The following is a 16,181-nucleotide window of genomic DNA, read 5'->3' as shown; positions in this document are numbered from 1 at the left end:
TATATCTCGCTTTTTCTTTTCCCTTCCCATAGTGTCTGGAGACATTTCCCTGTAAATATGTGGAAAGCATTTCTCACTCTGTTTCTGCTGTCTTGTCTGGTCCTCCATTGTACTGGGGCAGCATAAATCATTTACCTAGTCCCCACTCGGCCCTATGATCTATCCTCCAAACAGAGACACTTTTGAAAGTGAAAATGGGGGTCTCTGTGATTCGTTATATAGAACCAAAGGTGTACACTCTCCCAGGCAAACTGGGACATAGGGACCCCCCATAGGTGACGAAAAACATTGGGATTGTCTCCAGTCTCTTGCCATCGATTACAACAATGCTGTGATTGTTCATATATACGTGTACAGATAGGTTCATCTGCGTAAGTTTCAAACGTGTAATTTGTAGGGTCAAAGGGTACATGCATTTGTGCTTTGGATAGAAACTGCCAAATTGCCTCTGTAGGAACTGGGCTGGCTTCTCCCATCAGGAACAGAGGAGGTGTCTCTTTAACCCAGGCTGGAGCACAGAGCAGGTTACGTAAGAGATCTCGGGATTTTTGCCCATCTGATAGAAGAGAAGTGATATCAGAATTTCATTTTAATTTGCATTTTATTATGAATGAGCCTGGCTGTGCTTTGAAATCCTGTTTGCGTTTCTTTCAATTCGCTTATCCTTTGCCCCCAAGTCTCACTGAGTGTTTAGAAATCTTATCTTGGAGCTTTTTGTATGTTAAAGAACAATGTTTGAGATTTGAGATGCAAATAGTTTCCCCCAGCTGGCCAGTTGTCTTTGGTGCTTTATTTTTGCCGGGCAGAGTTTTAAAATTTTTTATCTTTTCTTTTGTGCCTTTCAGTTTTAAGTCAAAGCTTCAAAGTTCTTCCCTGGCACAAGGTGATAAAGGAGTGCTCCCACTGGGGCCCCTGGGTGGCTCGCTGGGTTAAGCCTCTGCCTTCAGCTCAGGTCATGATCTCAGGGTCCTCGGATCGAGCCCCACATCGGGCTCTCTGCTTGGCGGGGAGCCTGCTTCCTCCTCTCTCTCCGCCTGCCTCCCTGCCTACTTGTGGTCTCTGTCTGTCAAATAAGTGAATAAAACAAAAAACATAAAAAACCAAAAAAACCCACCTTAGCTTGATGGTGGCCAGGCCTCCAGGATCCTGTGAGTCTTCTGCGGCACCTGACAGTCCTTTTGGAAACCTCCCTTTGTCCTGTAAGGGCCTGTTCATCCAGAGCGGCCCCACCATTTTGTTGTAAAACTTAAATTAACTTTGCCCCCCCCACCAGGGGAACTTACTTAAAAGCAAGTTCGGGAAACCAGTCCCAGGTAACAAAGTCCAAATACAAGGGTGGGTCAGGCCAGGTGGAGGTATTCAATCCGTGGGGGCGCAAACTGTCTCCTAGCTACCAAGGAGTATGGGCCCCGCCCTTTGGGAGCCTTTTGGCGCCAATCCTAACCAAAGTGTGATAGGTTCAAATGTCTACTAGGGTAAATTGTAATTCAGTTGGTCGCCTAGCATCACCGTGGAGTTTCCTGTGTGTGTTACAATCTTATTGGCCACCTGTGTGTGGCCAGGCCCAACCACATGGTCTGTGCTCTATAAAAGTTAGTCTGGAAAGCAGGAAGGGGTCATCGCCCTCTCTGTAAGAGGTGCGGCTCTGGCCAAGCCAGTCTGATTCCTGATGCTTGGTGCGAAATAAAGCTTTGCTTGACCTTCGCTTTGTTATCAGTCTCGCTTCTTTAATCACGGACCCATTATTGGGGTACCCAATTTTGGGGGGACCCAACAGTCCTTACCTCCCCCCAGCTCCAAAGTACGTAATCAGTCACACCGCACACCCCCAGTGCACTCTTTCTGCCCACGGGTCCTTGTCCCCGTGCTTTAATAAAACCACCGTCTTTTGCACCAAAGACGTCTTTCTTGGCCAACGGCTCCAACATCAACACTTCAAACCACGTCACTTGTAATCTCCTTTGCAAAAGTATAAAAACCAGGTAGATTTGCACGTAAAGCGTGGGAGGCAGGAGAACTCACTACCTTATCATTTGAGATAGCTGGGTGTGTTTGGCTCTGAATAAGCAGTAGCCCGGTGTTTGTTTTCTTTACTTCAGTGCTTTTCAGCCTCACATTTCTGAGCAACCCTGGATTCATCTGCAAATGTTTCCCAGGGCTCCTCTGTGCCAGGCAGAATGCCAGGTGCTGCAGATACAAGAGTGAGTAAGGCAGACTCAGCTGGGGTCCTTTTGGAGTCACCTTTTGGTAGGGGAGGCAGATGAGAAACAGAAGAATGTACAAGATAACATGTATTGATAAGCACCAGGAAGAAAAGCCGTGCAGAGGGAAAGAAATCTAGCACCCCACTGGGGGCAGGTGCTCTCCTAGGAAGGTTCTCGGCAGAAAGGCTCTTTGAGTAGGTGACAACATTTGAACAAATACCTGAAAGAGAGGCGAGGGAGCCATATGAAAATGGTGGGAAGAGTTTTGATGGGCTAGGGGGAACAGCAGATGCAAAGGTCCCGTGGCAGGAATGTGCTAGCTGTGTTGGCTGGGGTGGGGGTGGCACGGCAGAGCTCTGTGTGTGTGTGTGTGTGTGTGTGTGTGTTGGGGACATAGCAGGAAGGCCAGTGTGAGAAGCAAAATGTGTAAGATGGCTGGCTGGAAGAGATAGGTAAGAACATCCCAGGCCTTATCAGAAGTAATTGGAGGGGGCGCCTGGGTGGCTCAGTGGGTTAAAGCCTCTGCCTTCATCTCAGGTCATGATCCCAGAGTTCTGGGATCAAGCCCCGCATTGGGCTCTCTGCTCCGCAGGGAGTCTGCTTCTCCCTCTCTCTCTGCCTGCCTGTCCGCCTACTTGTGATCTCTATCAAATAAATAAATAAAATCTTTAAAAAAAAAAGTAATTGGAGAGCTCTGAACAGAAGTGTAAAAAAATAAAAGGAAATAAAGGAATAAAATAAACCTGGCCAGGAGGTCCCTGCAGCTCAGGTGAGAGGCGAGGAAGCTTAGGCAGGATGATAGCGGAAGCAGAGAGACCTGGAATCAGGCGGGGCAGATGCACTGGAATCAGATGCGGCCACTGAGAGAAAGAGAGGAATCAAGGATGATCCACGGAGGTGGGAACTCAGCCCTTGACCACCCCTGGCACCGGATGCTGAACTGGAGACTCCGGAGAAATTGGGAGGCAGGTTGGTTGGGAAAATGGGGTCAACAGGGAATAGGGGTCCTGAGCCCAGGAGAAAAAAGAAAACTGTGGTTGCGTGGTTTCGGGGGTCCTCCGATGCACAACAGCCGGAGGAGCTGGAGGATTCGCTGGGTGAGCTGCTGTGGGTAGAGGACCGAGAGCCCCAAGGGCTCTGGGTGCCGGGTGGGTTGGGGGGTTGGGGTGGGGGCGGGGCCTGGCATCTCCTAAGCTGGAGCGGCTAGGAAGTGACCACGTGACCGACGCTGCCCGGTGGGTTGGCAGGATGCGCCTGCGCACTGGCGCCGGCATGGCCGGGGCACTGGCTGTGACAGGCCACGCGCCGCTGGTGGCGGTTCCAGACTGAGGGTGAGAGGGAAGGACACCGGGGCCAGCGGAGACCCTTCTTTGGAGCGGAAAAGAGAAAACGTGAGATGGGTAGAAGGGCACGGTGGGGTCAGGGAGGGTTGTGCCCTTTTTTAAATTTAGACAGGAGACCACACATCTCGCTGCTCTTGGGGGACAAGTCCGGAGCAAGGGAGAATGTGGGGGTGCAGGGGAACGGGGGCGGTGGCAGTGGCAGCGTCTCGGGCAGCGGGGCCCCAAGGCTGTGCCTGGGCGCAGGGCAGGCGGGAAGATCCCGCAGGAGGCCCAGGCAGTGGGCGGGAGCCAAGCTGTGGGGACACACGTGGTTATTCCACAGCTGGTGCGGGAGGGCAGGTGGAGGTGGGGGGTGGTTGGCAGAGGAAAGGTCTGGAAACCTGCACGCAGTGGTGGGAGCAGAGGTTCTGGAGCCCGGTGGTGTGACTGAGGTGAGCGCACCAGGATGGCGGTGGCCCCAGTGGCCCAGGTGGCTGGGAGACAAAGAGGGGCGCGGAGGAGGCAGAGCCCATCTGGGAAGTGGGCAGAGTGGTCCGGAGGTAAGCAAGTGACTGCAGTAAGAAGGGGTGGAGGGTGCTATGGTCAGAAGCTCACTTTTCCAAGGGAAATGCTTCCTTCTTGGGAAGGGGAGGGGAGGAATATCCCTGGGCAGTACAGAGGGGAACGTGGTCAGCTCGGGTCCTCTGGGATGCAGGAGAAGGGAGAGGAAATTCAACCCCTTCCAGCGAGAGCTGCAGGGCAGCAAGTGGGGGTGGGGAGTCAGTGCCTCAGAGAAGAGGTCAATTTTCTGGCATTTTCTGGTGATACCATGAATTCGCAGAGGCCTGGGAAAAATTTGAGGGTCAGAAAGTGGTGGACGTTCGGTTCAGTTGACAGAATGTTTTGAGCCATGTGGAGATGACAACAGTGTGGACCATGAGATGGGAATGTACCCCAAATCTGGAGAGTCAGGAGCACTTTCCAGATAAGAGTCTGGAGTGGAACCCCCAGGCAAGCCCAGGAGCCCTGGGTGGATCCCAAGAGGAGCCTGGGCTGTAACATCCGTCACCAAAGAAGATACTGAACCATCTGCCCACCCCCTTCCAGCTGCAGTGAGTAATGCAGTCCAGCCATGCCACGGAATATTACTCAGCCCCGAAAAAGGAAGGCACTCCCGACACACGTTCCAACAGGGATGAACCTGGATGACATTATGCAACGTGAAATAAGCCAGTCAACAGAGGACAAGGACTGTTTGATTCCACAGATAAGAGACACCTGGAGTCATCCGATTCCTCGAGACAGAAAATCAAAGGGTGGTTGCCAGGGCTGGGGGGAGGGGGATGGGGAATTAGGGTTGGGACAGTATCAATTGGGGAAGATGAAGAAGTCCTGTAGATGGAGGATGGTGATGGTTGCACAACATGCCAAATGGATTTAATGACCCTGGGCTCTGCACTCAGAAATGATTCACATGGGGGCCGCCGGTTTAAGTGTCTACCTTCGGCTCAGGTCATGATCCTGGGGTCCTGGGATGGAGCCCCACATCGGGCTCCCTGTTGGCCGGGAAACCTGCTTCTCCCTCTCCCACTCCCCCTACTTGTGTTCCTCTCTCTCCAATGAATGAATAAAAAATATTTAATTAAAAAAAAAAGAAATGGTAAATTTTTTTTTTTAAGTCAATTTGGGGAACCCAAGTCTGCTTCATAGCACTGTGGCCACACATGAGATCAGAATCTGTCTCCTGCCCCCAGGTCTCCATGAGGGGCTCTGGCCAGGGAGGAGGCATAAGGGCAGGAGATGAGCACCCCCAGGGAAACCCTGGGTGGGGGGCTGCTGGTGGGTGCCTCTCAGAAAGGACCTTTGCTTACTCAGTGCCACACTTGGATCTCACCTGGAGGCATCTCAATTCCCAAGGGTGGTGATTTGCATCGGGTGGAGCAGAGCCCCATGGGCAGTGAGCTTAGCTTGGGGCACAGCAACAAGCCCACATTCTCACAAACAGCAGGCCCCAGCACTCTGGTTATTTTCCTGACCTCAGTCTCAAGAGCCAAATCTCAAAACTATCATTAAAATGTCCAGATTTTTTCATTCAGGGAAAATAGTGTCTGCCAAACTCCATAATACTCACCTGGAGTGTTCAGCTACAGGCCGGCCAGACAGCGCCTGCTGGGAACCTGACAGAGGAGTCTGAGCTCCCAGAGAATAGGGTAGAGAACAATCTGATTAACAATAATGGAGGACACGCCCTGCCAGATATCAAAACATGCCATAAAGATGCCATACTTTTGTTTTTAAACATTTTATTTATTTGAGAGAGAGCACACTAGGTGGGGGAGGGGTAAAGGGTGAAGCAGATTTCCCGCTGAGCGTGGAGCCGGATATGGGACTGGATCTGGGGACCCGGGGATCATGACCTGAGCCCAAGGCAGACACTTAAACCACAGAGCCACCCAGGTGTCCCAAGATGCAGTACTTTTTTTTTTTTTTTAACATTTTTATTTATTTATTTGACAGGTCACAAGTAGGCAGAGAGGCAGGGAGGGAGAGAGAGGAGGAAGCAGGCTCCCCACTGAGCAGAGCCCGACATGGGGCTCGATCCCAGGACCCTGGGATCATGACCTGAGCCGAAGGCAGAGGCTTTAACCCACTGAGCCACCCAGATGCCCCAAGATGCAGTACTTTTAAAGAGTGTAATACCACTGAGGGAGGAGGGGGGAAAATAGATTTCATAAATCAGAACAGTCCAGAACCTACTTAAGGACATCCCTTAAGTACTTGAAGTACCTAAGTACTTAGGACGGGGGACATGGGATCTGAGCCAAAAGGTCTTTCCACCCATAGGGAGAAGACAGAAGAGGACCCCGCACCTCAGTGGGGGTGGGCACCTTGCAGCTGGGGTAGGGGAGGGAAAAAAAAAAGAAAATTAGATCCTTAGCAAATTAGATTCTTACTGAGTAAGACACAAAAACCCAGAACCCATAAATGGAGAAACAGACTGACCCCTTTAACCACACAAAATGAAAAACTTCTGAGTGTCTGGGTGGCTCAATCGGTTAAGCATCTGCCTTCAGCTCAGGTCATGATTCCAGAGTCCTGGGATCTAGCCCCACGTCGGGCTCCCTGCTCAATGGGGACCCTGCTTCTCCCTCTCCCTCTGCCTGCTGCTACTCCTACGTGTGCACACTCTCTCTGTCAAATAAATAATTTTTTTTTTTAAGACAAAAGGTGTCATTACCAAAATTAAAAGTAAAAGTCTGGAAAGAAAAATTCCCAGTGCATAGCAGGCAATACATAATATTCACTACATAATAACTGATGTACAAAGAACCCCTAAAAATGGATAAGACAAACTGTCCAGTTGAAAAAACCAGATCTGCAGGCAGTTCATAGAAGAAAGTGCAGAATATTAGTAAAAATCGGGGCACCTGGGTGGCTCAGTGGGTAAAGCCTCTGCCTTCGGCTCGGGTCATGGTCTCAGGGTCCTGGGATCAAGCCCCACATCAGGCTCCCTGCTCAGTGGGGAGACTGCTTCCCCTCCCCCTCGGCCTGCCTCTTTGTCTACTTGTGATCTCTCTCTCTCTGTCAAATAAATAAATAAAATCTTAAAAAATATATATTAGTAAAAATCACAGGAAACGACGTTACTAGAAAGCGAAAAATTGTAAAACAAAGCAGTGATGATATATCCATTTACTTATCAGACTGGAAGAAATAAAAAATATTGATAATGTTTGATTTGGGCAAAATTACGCAGAGATGGGTACTCATACACTGTTGGCAAAGGCTAAATGAGTAGTGTCTGGAGAGTGATGCGGCAGTGTTAATATGTTAAGTGCTAAACATAAAAATGTTAATTACATGAACTTTTTTTTTTAAGATTTTATTTATTTATTTGACAGAGATCACAAGTAGGCAGAGTTGGGGGGGGGGGCAGGCTCCCTGCCCAGCAGAGATCCCTATGTGGGGCTCAATCCCAGGACCCTGGGACCGTGACCTGAGCCGAAGGCAGAGACTTTAACCCACTGAGCCACCCAGGCACCCCTACGTGAACGTTTTTTAAAAAGATTTTATTTATCTATTTGAGAGAGAGAGAGAGGGAGGGAGAGAGAATCTGAAGCAGACTGCACTGAGCACAGAGCCCAGTGCTGGGCTAGATCTTGGGACCCTGAAATCACCACCTGAGCTGATGCCAAGAGTCTGATGCTTAACCAGCTGAGCCACCCAGATGCCCCTATATGATCCTCTTAATACAGTATTCCCAGTTGTGGAAATTTACCCCACTTCTGCTGAGGAAGAGCTATAGACAAGGGTAATGGCAAAAATTACGTGAATAAACTAGGAATTTCCATGAACAGAAGAGTGATTAAAAAAATAAATTGTGTGGGGCACCTGGGTGGCTCTGTTGGTTAAGCGTCTTGACTTCAGCTCAGGTCACAATCCCAGGGTCTTGGGATCGAGTCCTGCATGGGTGGGGAGCCTGCTTCTCTCTCTCCCTCTGCCCCTTTCCCTGCTCATGCTCACTCTCTCTCCCTTCAGTCAATCAATATGGAACAATAGGTACTAGAAGGACAAGGACACATTGTTCTCAGAGGAATGTCCATAAGATACGGTGTTGAAAACAGACTTCTTAAAGTGTGGGTCTACTTTTGCTCTTCAGAAATCTGTGTATATGTAAGTGCATATGCTCCATTTCACTAATCCCAGGTCCCATGTCTTTTTCACGTTGTAACAGGATATGTCATCACTGGTATCTCTGATTGTGTCATACATGGCACATGTATGTGTGTTTGTATATGCACACAAAAACATCCGGAACAATACTCAAGACCCAGCCGGGGGAAGGTACAATTCCGGAGGTTGGGAGAGGCACTTTTACCATCTGAAACACTTCTGTAAGTTTACCTCTGTGCTGAGAGCTTGCGTCATTTTTGCAATCTATGAAACCAAAACATTAACAGACCCAGCAGACTTGGCTGGGGCCAGCACCACTCAGGATAAAATCCTGAGCCCACAGTTTTACCTTCCCACCCTGCACAACCTTTATGCTTAAGGGGTGGCAAGTCTGCTTCCATTATCTTCTCCTCTTCCCCCAAACCCGAGCTGTCACCTCAGATGCCAGAAGAGCGGAGGGGGAGCCGAGGAGAGGCTGGAGCAGGTGCTGGCTCCCCTACTGTGTTCTCTCGTGCTTCCTGCGATTTTCTGTGCTGGGCTCTGATTACCAGGAGGTGGGAGGGGCAAGAAACCTTAGAGGTCATTGGATGTAATCTTGTCACCTCATGACTGAGGAAAGGAAGGCGCAGAGATATGAAGCGGTGATCCTCATCCTCCCACAGAGCTGGCTGGCCCCAGTCTAAGCTCTGGGGTCCCAGCCTGCCTTCTCTTCCAAAAAGTTCTGTCTGAACGGCTGAGCCAAGAACCAAGATTTCCTTGACCCAAAACATCTCGGTAGCTCTGAATTCCATAGGATGCTTTGCTGTAGGTTCCAGAAAAACATGGGCCAACGGTGGCTTATTCCTTAGGGACGGTTCTAGTTATAAGAACAGTTCTAAGAACAAGAAAGCCAGAGAGAGTTGCTCTTGGGGTCAGCAGGGACGTTTAAAGAGGTGTTTGGGGACCCATGCTGTTTCATCCATCTTTCTCCCATCACCTTTATTGTGTAGGTTTTCACCTCGTATCTGTTACCTCATGTTTGCAAGATGGCTGCCAAAGCTCCAGAAACACATTGGCCTCCAAAGCAGGAAGGGAAGGAAGCGGTGCAAAGAGCACGGACTACTCCCCTTGCATCCTATTGGCTAGAGTTAGTCATGTGACCACTCCTTAGTCCAATCGCTGGCAGAGGGGAAAGGGATCGTCTGATTGGCTTAGACCTGTCACACTCCTCCTCTGAGGCGTGGCTGTTTCTGCCAGACCGCTGATCTGCTGGTGACCCAGAAAGGGGGTTATTGCGGCGGAGTTAGGGAGCAGTGCCGCAGCCAGCTCTTAATTCTTGGTAGTGACGGTACTGAGCGCTTGGCTTGAGGTAATGCCCACCCTTCTCTTGGGAGCATGAAGTAACTAACAGTTATAAATGGAGAATGAATAGCTCAAATATGCAGCCAAGAAACGATTAATGGATTCTAAAATTTCCTGAGCACTTTCAGCCTCCTCCCACCATGTGCTTCGCAAACCACACTGGTGAAAAATGACATTTTCCACCTGAGGTCTCTGAAGTCAGCTACAGACACAAGTGCCTCATTTCAGATAAAGGAATTGCAGAAATCCCCAGAGACGGGATACAGGCTTGCAGCTTAAGCATTCGGTGGAAAATAGAACAAACTTCCCAGAAGAGAGATTGAAGAGGCAGGAGGCTCACAGGTTACAGGAGGGAGACGCGGTCAGCCTGCCTGGGGCCAGGATGGTGACTGTCAGCCTTATTACTGGTCCTCCATCCCCTGAAGGAAAGGTGATTAGGCTGGAAGGGTACCCAGTGCGGTGGTGCTGCACCCAGAGGAGAATGAGCAGAATTCTGCACAATTTGGGGGCCACGCAGGCAGGAAAGAAAAGAGGAGGGAAGTAGGGTGTCCAGATTCAATTTCCATGTTATCTCACCAGACATCTTATCCCTGGAGCCCAGTGCTTCAACCGCCCAGTTTTCCTAAGGGCCTGAGCCGGAAGTCACCCCGGGGGCAGCTCTTCGTCCTGTTCCAGAAGTCCTCCCCAGCATCCTTTCTGTGTAACCAGAGATCTGATCTCCTTAAAGTCCCCTGATATCAGAAAGAAACCACAGGTCTAAAAAACCTTCCGTGGCCTTTTCCTTACTGAGGATCTGCAGGGAGATCTGTCTCTGCGTGGAGCAGATGTGGGCATTGCCAGGAGGGCAGCCAGAATGCACAGGGACCTGGTTTAAGAGACATCTCTGCCACTCACCAGCTATGTGTGGTGGCACTGGGCAAGGCACCGGGTCACTCAGCCTCAGCCACTCACCTGTATGCGTAGCAGCAAGTTACAAGCTATGGGGCTTGTTTTCGTGTATCTTCTTTGGAGAAGTGTCCGTTCAAATTCTTTGCCCGTTTTAAAAAATTGGGTTATTTGTCACTTTGCCATTGAGTGGGAGAAGTCCTAGACTCTTGCAAATCAGATACATGATTTGCAAATATTTCTCCCAATGTGAGGACTGTCTTTCCACTGTCTTCATGATGCCCTTTGATGTACAAAAGTTTTAAATTTTGATAAAGTCCTGTTTATTTTTTATTTGGTTGCTTGGGCTTTTGGTGTCCTATCTAAGAAATTATTGCCTAATCCAAGGTCACCAGATATATTTCTGTGTTTTCTTCTAAATATTTTTATAGGTTTTGCTCTTATGTTTAGCCTTTGGATCCATTCCTTTATGTAGGGTATGAAGTAAGGGTCCAACTTCATTCTTTTGCATGTGGCTATCCAGTTGTCCCAGCACCATTTGTTAAAAAGGCCTTTCTTTCCCCCGTTTAAGTGCCATGGGACCTTTGCTGAATATCAACTGACCATAAATGTAAGGGCTTATTTCTGGACTCTCAGTTCTATTCCAGCAATCTATATGTCTGCCTTTGTGCCAGAACCACATGGTCTTGATTACTGTGGGTTTGCAGTAAGATTTGAAATCAGAAAATATCAGTTCTCCAACTTTGCCTTTTTTTCTTCCCCAAAGATTGTTTTGGCTATTCTAGGTCCCTTGCATTTCCATATAAATTTTAGGATTAGCCTGTCAATTTTTGCAAGGAAATCAGCAAGTATTTTGAAAGAGATTGTATCGAACATATAGATCAATTTGAGTAGTACTGCCATCTTAATCAGATTTTTTAAGTCTTCAGATCCATGAACATGGGATGTCTTTCCATTTACTTAGGCGTTCATCAGTTTCTTTCAGTAATGTTTTGTAGTTTTCGTTGTAAAGTCTTACACTTCTTTAGTTAATTTTATTCCTATGAATTTTATTCTTTTTTATGCTCTTGTAAATGGAATTGTGTTCTTTTTCTTAAGATTTATCTATTTATTTGTAGAGAGAGAGAGCAGGAGCAGGGGGTGGGCAACAGAGGGAGAGAATCTTTCAAGCAGCTCCCTGCTGAGTTGGGAGCCTGACTCAGGGCTTGATCCCACAACCCAGGAGATCATGACCTGAGCCAAAACCAAGAGTCAGACACACTTAACCGCCTGAACCACCCAGACACCCTAGTGGAATTGTGTTCTTTTTTTTTTTTTTTTTTTAAGATTTTATTTATTTTTTTATTTGATGGGCAGAGATCACAAGTAGGCAGAGAGGCAGGCAGAGAGAGAGGAGGAAGCAGGCTCCCTGCTGAGTAGAGAGCCCAATGCCGGGCTCAATCCCAGGACCCCAGGATCATGACCTGAGCTGAAGGCAGAGGCTTTAACCCACTGAGGCACCCAGGAGCCCCTGGAATTGTGTTCTTAATTTCATTTTTGGGATTGTTCATTGCTATCAAATGAAAATACAGTTGGCTTTATATTTTTAATAAAATATCAACCTTGTGTACTACAATGTTGCTAAACTCATTTATACGTTCCAATAGTTGTTTTTGTTTTTTGCTTTTGTGGATCCCTTAGAGTTTCTATATTCAAGATAATGGCATTTGCGAATTGAGGTATTTTTACTTCTTCCTTTTCAGTCTGGGTGCCTCTTATTTCTATTTATTTTTTAAGTAAGTCACCCAAGTCACCCAAGATCAAGAGACATGATTTACTGACCGGGCCAGCCAGGTGCTCCCCACTCCCTTATTACTCTTTTTTATTTTTCTTTTTGCTTCACTGTCCTGCCTAGAACCACCAAACCAATGCTGAATTGAAGTGGCAGGAATGAACATCCTGGTCTTGCTCCTGATCTTAGAGGGAAATTTTTCAATCTTTTACCATTAAATATGCTATTGGCTATGAGTTTTCCAGAGATGGCTTTTATTATTTTGTTTATTTCTTTATTGAAAGAGAGGGCATGGAAGCGTGAGTGGAGAGTGGGGGCATAGGAGAGGGAGAGAGAGAATCTCAAGCAGATTCCCTGCTGAGTACAGAGCCAACACAGGGCTCAGTCTCACAACTCTGAGATAACGACCTAAGCCAATACCAAGAGTTGGCTACTCAACTGTCTGAGCCACTGGGCACCCCTAGATGGCTTTTGGTAGATGGAAGAAGTTTTCTTCTATTTTTATTTTTTCATTCTGTTGATTGTTTCTTATCATGAAAGGTGTTAGATTTGCTTTTTCTGTATTTATCAATACAATCATGTGATTTTTGTCCTTTACTTTATTAGTAAGGTGTATTACACAGATTGATTTAGTATGTTAAACCAACCTTGCATTCCTTGGATAAATCCACTTATTCATGATGTATAATCCTTGCTATGTTGCTGGATTCAGTTGTGACTTGAGAATTTTCGTATCTATATCCATAAGGCCAATTGGTTTGTAGTTTTCTTGTTATCCCTTTCTCTGGGGTAGTATCATCTCATAGAATGAGATGGGGTGAATTTTGTGAAAATCCTTTATAAAAGTTTGTCAGGATTTGTATCATTCTTCTTTAAATGTTTCATAGCACTTGCTAATGAAGCCATCTGTGCCTGGACTTTTCTTTGCGGAAAGTTTTTTTCATTACCAATTCAGTCTCTTTACTTGTTATAGGTTTAGTCATATTTTTAATTTCTTCTTGAGTTGATTTTGGTAGTTTGCATTTTTCTAGGGATTTGTCTATTTCATGTAGGTTATCTTTTTTTTTTAAAGATTTTATTTATTGATTTGACAGACAGAGATCACAAGTAGGCAGAGCGGCAGGCAGAGAGAGAGAGGAGGAAGCAGGCTCCCCGCTGAGCAGAGAGCCGAATGTGGGGCTCGATCCCAGGACCCTGGGATCATGACCTGAGCCGAAGGCAGAGGCTTTAACCCACTGAGCCACCCAGGCGCCCCTCATGTAGATTATCTTATTTGTTCATATATAATTGTTTACAGTATTACTGCATACTCCCCTTTATTTTTGTATAGTTGGTAGTAATGTCTTTTTTTTCATTCCTAACATTAGTAAATTTTTCTCTCCACACACCCCTCCATGGATTTCCCGTGCTCATGAGAGTTTTAGAGTAGTATGTGATCCAAGACTTTGCCCCGTGATAATCGACAGGGACGTTAGCTCCCTTATGGTTTTCAGTGTCATTGTGTGAGCAAGTGATGCTTGCAGTAGTGGCAGCCTTTTTGTGACCATGAGGCAATAAACCAAAGATGAAACATGGCAAAGCCAAAAGGCAGAGATAGTCTGGGTCTTTGACAACATCTCTAGGTACTGCACCTACTCTGGGGCCTTTCCAGATGGCACCTGATTCTCTTCTGGCATCTTGGGCAAGATGGAGTAGGAGTGGGAGATAAGAGAATGGGTGTCGACCTCAGTTCACAGAGGGTCACTTGGTTCACAAAATGTGTCCTTCCACTTTGACCAATTAAAGACATATTTGGGTATCTAGGACTCTACTCCTAATTTATCCAAATGCTCCCATCCCTGCAGTAGTTTCCAAGGAGTCTAGAAGCTACAGGTGGTCACCTGGCAGATGGTTCCTCCTGCCCCCTTTTTAGCCCAACCCCTGTGAGGTAGGTATTATTATGGCATCTTACACCTTAGAAACTGTGGCTTAGGTTAATTACTTGCCCAAGGTCAACCTCAGAGTTGGAAATCAAACCTGGGTTCTCTGCTGCTGAGACAAGGGCTCTGTTCACCTGGTTGCCTTAGAATTTAAACCTCATGACTCCCTCAGACTCCACCTTTTCTCTTGTTTTCTCAACAATTGACTTTGCCATTAACTGCAACCCTCAAGGACCAGTCCCCAAGTGAGTTCCAGACTGGGGTTAATGGAGTCAGGATAATTCAATACATTTCCTGTGAACTTGGTGAAGAGAAGGGGGGTGGAGTGAAAGGCGCTGTGCTGGGTGGGGGCTGGGTTGGGAGAGGACAGAGAAGAGGGAGGCTCCGAGGAAGGCTCCGCGCCGCTGGGTGTTTGGAGGTGGACACCAGTCACATGCAACATGGCAGGTTGCAACGCAGGTGGGGCTGGGACACAGCTGTGAATGGCGTGGGCACCCTTCCTGCTTGGGTGATTTGGGGAAAGTTTCCTGAAGGATGCTAGGCTCTAACTGGGGATTCTAGGCACAGAAAATGCTGGCGCTGTGCCCAGGGCCTGGAAGCTGGAGGCAGCGCGGACGGGAAGCACTCATAGCGATTGGCTGGCGTCTGTCCTGCTGTCTCCTCTCCCTTTGCCAGCTCTCCAGCTACTGCAGCCAGATAACGCCCCGATCCATCATCCCTCTGCTCAGAGCTCCCCCCCCCCAAGCGGGGTGCTGGTGCCCCATACCTCCAGGAGAACAACCCAGCACTCCTTCCTCGCTGCTGAAGACTTCCCTGCTCAGGTCGTCTTCCTTTCTCTATTCTCCTGAGCGTGGCTGTCCCCGAGCCAGCCCCTCATCCCCACCCCTGACTCCTTCACCCTCCCCCACCCCCACTTGGATAAATAAGTCCCTTGATCTCTCCAAGGTTCCGGTTCACCATCTATGCAATAACAGTAGTTTGTGTCAAGTGCTAAGGGAACAGGGGTGGTGGAGAAGGTGGTATCAGATTTCCGACAGCCAGGGTATGGCATTTGCACGTTATGTTAATATTTTAACATAAAATCAAGGTTTTTGTGCTTTTGTTTTTTGTTTTTTTGTTTTCGTTATAGAAGTAATAAAACCCCCTGGAAAACAGAGGGAAAAAAGAATCCCTTATAATAACCTCGCTCATCCAAGACATCTGTGAGTACTTTGGGAAAATGTGTTGGCCAGTACTGAGACGGACAGCACTGGTTATGACTGTTGGAGGCTGAGGGCCTTTGCTCTTGTTCCTATAGCTGTGCTGAGATATAATTCACATACCATACAGTCCACCCACTTAAAGTGCACAGCTCGATGGTTTTTCAGTATATTCACAGAGCTGTGCCACCATTACCACATTTAGAATATTTTCATCACCCCGAAAAGAATTCCTCCTCCCTTTATCAATCACTTCCATGAAGTGACTAATGGAGGTGACTGGCTTATGATTATTTTGCAAGCATCTTTTCTGTTTCCTGACCATCTTTTTTAACTACCTTGTCTGGTGACTGCTGGCAAAGGGTTTGGGGTCAGGGAATGGCAAGGCCAGGTATGTTCTAGAATGATGGTGTTGGTGGGACCCAGGGCAGAGGTGAGGGAGGGATGATGGGAACCACCTGTAAGGAGAAACCGGCTGGAGACAGGGCTTTGGGGAGAGGAAAAGGAAAGCTCTGGAAGCAGAATGGGTAACACGACCGATTTGGATGTGGGGAAGGATGGAGGAGCGTGTGGGCACCCTTCCTAGAGTGGGTGAAGGTGGGTGGTGAGGTCAATAACTGAGTCCCAGAAGAAGGAGAGGGCACAGGTTTGGGGGCAGAGACGAAGAGGAGCTTGATTTTGGACTTGCTGGATTTGGAGAGTTCAATATTCTGCAGTGGGGTGCTCAGGCCTGGCACTCAGGTGGCACTTGGGGCCGGGGTAGGCTTGGGAGGTAAGGGTGTAAGGACCATGGGTGACACCTTGGGAGCCTGAGTTCAGCCAGGGTGGACGTAAAGGGCAAAGAGAGGGCCTGGGGAACCCTGGCA

Source organism: Lontra canadensis, unplaced genomic scaffold (assembly GCF_010015895.1).
Source record: "Lontra canadensis isolate GAN:19392208 unplaced genomic scaffold, GSC_riverotter_1.0 scaffold122, whole genome shotgun sequence".
NCBI lineage: Eukaryota > Metazoa > Chordata > Mammalia > Carnivora > Mustelidae > Lontra > Lontra canadensis.
This window is presented reverse-complemented; position numbering follows the sequence as displayed.